This window comes from Triplophysa rosa, linkage group LG13, assembly GCF_024868665.1.
Source record: "Triplophysa rosa linkage group LG13, Trosa_1v2, whole genome shotgun sequence".
NCBI classification, from domain to species: Eukaryota; Metazoa; Chordata; class Actinopteri; order Cypriniformes; family Nemacheilidae; genus Triplophysa; species Triplophysa rosa.
The window spans coordinates 3927463-3931043 of NC_079902.1; positions in this window are offsets into that span (position 1 = coordinate 3927463).

The following is a 3581-nucleotide window of genomic DNA, read 5'->3' on the forward strand; positions in this document are numbered from 1 at the left end:
CTTGATTGAAAGAGATCATAAATGCCGAATTGGGTTGGAGTCCCTTGATTGAAAAAGATCATAAATGCCAAACTGGGTTAGAGTCCCTTGAGTGAAAAAGCTCATAAAGTATTTTAACAGCCGTGTGTATATGAATTTCCTGTGTAACTACTGTTGACTGATGACAGAGTGATTGAGAGAATTCACTGCAGTGTGTGAGTTGTATGTTATAAAATTGCTGGTTTATGTGCGTTGATATTTGAAAAATTGACTGTATTTTTGCTGGTTGTGAAAAGTGACTGAAATGGCTGAATTTCAGAAAGAGTGTGATGAGTATGGGAGTTCACCAGTGATAGTGCAGTGGCAAAATGTTACAGAAATGTTACTAGCGCAAACAGAGCCAAAAGACAGAAAGCAGAGACAGAAAGAAATTGATAAGTGTTGGGTAGCATTATGTGATGATTGTGGATGGGAAAGTGCAGAGAAGGTAACGACTCCTCTAGCACCAAAAGTTAGAGAAATGGAGAAGAAAGCACACTGTAAGTTGCGCAGACATGTAGAGGGAAAAGATAAAGTAAAGTGGTATAGTGCAGGGAAACATGGCAGTGAAGAAGATAACCTCAGGAAAAAACTAAGAATGTGGACTAGAGTGGCATTAACAACCACAGCACTCAGCTCACAGAAGACTCAGGGAGGTGAGAGAAAAGGGGAAGTGAACAGCTCAAAAGTCGAAGAGAAAAAGGAAGAGAATGCAGGAAGCACTCAGACTACCCCCTCTGCTCCGCCCTCAGAAAAGCTCAACCCAACCTCATTATACCCAACATTAAGCCATCCCCCACCATACGAACCGCCCAAACAACAAGTAGTGATGACAATTAACAGTGGTGAAGTAGATGTAGACATGGATGAAATCACAAATTCAATGAAGAAACTGCATGAGGAAGTGGCAGGGTTGAGACAAATAGTGAGTACTGAGACAGGCAAAGCAGTGACTACATGGGATAGGTCTATTGCAGAGGAGGAAGAAAAAGAACGCAGGCGACAGGAGCGAGAAGAGTTTGAAGCAAGTGATGCAACAGGTAGGGAAGGAGAGCAGGAACAGAAGGAAGAAGAGGACGAGTTAGAAAGTGTGTCAGTGCGTAGTGAAAACGGGTTAAATGAGGGAAGGAAACCAAGTAAAGTAGTACAAGTACAGATCAAAGGAGAGATGACTATGGAAGAACCAAAGGAACCTGTGGCTTACAGAACTAGAAACAGAGTAGGGAGTACCACAACACGTGTTAGAAGTGTAGACAGGGAGAGGGAATGTTTTTTCCTAAGATATGGCCCATATTATCAATTAGTGCTACCCCAAATGCAGGCACCATTGATGCACAAACCAGGTGGGAATCCTCAGTACCAGCCCTGGTCACACAGTGACATGACAGCAATAGCAAGTAATTTGCCACCCATTACTTCAGGAGGCAGCAGATGGTTGAGTAAACTGACAGCACTCAGCCATGGCACTGACTTGGCTTTGGGTGACTTGAGATGCCTGTTAGGTCAGATACTGACAGCCTCACAAATGCAAAATTTGGAACTCGATGCTCAAACCACCATGGCTGCAAATGAAACACCATTTGCTAGAGTGAGCACAGACATAGGCAGAACACTCAGACGATTGTATCCTGTGCCACCCACTGTGTACCAAAACATTAAGTTCCGCATTAAACCAGGTGAGACTGGAGCAGCCTATTACTTCCGTTGCGCTGCTGAGTGGGAACAAATGGTGGAGGAAAATAGTTTGAACAATCCCATTACACGAGACATATTTAGAACAGCAGTAATGACAGGAGCTCCAAATGGAGTAAAACAGGCAATGGAGAATAACCCAGATATCCCAGTGGCAAGTAACGAGGTATGGGAAAGACATTTAGTGCACCACACAGACAGAGCAGTTGAAAAGGCCACTAAGGAAGAGGAGGAACTTGAAAGAGTTAAAACACAGCTGCTGAAGTTGCAGTTAGAGAAGGCCAAAGGTGAAGGTGCGATCAAGAAAGCTAAACAAATGCCACAACACGAGCACCCTAGAGATCCTTATGAAGGGCCCCCATATAGTGGTTCTCCCTTTGGAGGACTCCCAAATGGACCAAATGCGCAGCACATGACCCCACCCTGGGGCCAAGGCATGAACCAAAGGCAGGGCACCCCATGGAGGGGAAATAGAGGTAGACAGGGAGGATCAGGACAAGGGGGGCAGAACAGGAACCAGTGTTTTGAGTGTGGTAGATATGGTCACTGGGCAAGAGATTGCTCACATAATCCACAGAACCAAGGTCAGTATAACGGTCCACCTGCGGGGGGATGGGGTCCCCGAGGAGGTGGTTCCGGTGGTCGAGGCAGGGGACCACAGACCCCACACAACCCGGGGCAACGCCTCTCGCCAACCTACAGGCGCCTATGCACCCAACATGGGGCCCGGAGGGTGGGGCGGAGGAATGTTGAAGGGGCCTACAGAGAACCACCATGAGAGGTATGGCCGAACCTCTCATGGACATAGTGGTAAAAGATAGACCACTACAGGCTCTGGTGGACACTGGAGCAACATACTCCACTGTAACAAAAGGCATGATTGAAGATTCTGATTTGAGTAATCGTACAGTGGGAGTAATGGGGTTCTCTGGTGGGGTAGAGAGATGGCCTATGACAAAACAATTGAAAGTGAAAGTTGTAAACCAGGTATTGCCGCACTCATTCCTGTACTCCTGTAATGCTCCTATTGCCCTATTAGGGAGAGATTTATTAATTAAATTAGGAGCTAGCATTTTATGTTCACCTGAGGGAGTGATAGTGAAATTTCCAGATGGTTCAGAAACAAATTGTTCTCTTTCAGGTCACACCACAGACAGTCAGTGGATGTTAACATCATGTGGTGAGTTAGAAGATGCTGACATATATTGGGTTGAGCTAGATTCCAGTGTAGCCCCCAATAGTGTTGTATCAAGGTATAACGAACATCGCCAGTGGATCACAAACATAGACATTTTTCTGCCACCAATAGACCCCCTACATTGCACATTGTTTTATGACAGGGATGACACCACACAATACCAAGATCTGTTCCAGGAAATAGAGGACAGTAAATGGGTGTTAAGGGGATCCGGCCTCATGATAGGAAAAGAGGGAGTAGTGGCACCAATTTTACTGACAGAAGAGCAGATGAAATGGTATGAAATGTCTGATACAGCTGCACCACACGTCTCTGTAGCATTACATCCGAAACATGAAGCTAGGGAGCTAGGCAACATGACTAAGAGTGCGTTCCAAATTATTATGCAAATTGGATTTAAGTGTCGTAAACATTTAATTTTATATTGTTCAATTAAACTTATGGATGGTATTGTGTCTCAGTGCTCTTTGGATCACTGAAATCAATCTCAGACACCTGTGATAAGTAGTTTGCCAGGTGAGCCCAATTAAAGGAAAACTACTTAAGAAGGACGTTCCACATTATTAAGCAGGACGTTCCACATTATTAAGCAGGCCACAGGTTTCAAGCAATATGGGAAAGAAAAAGGATCTGTCTGCTGCCGAAAAGCGTCAAATAGTGCAATGTCTTGGAC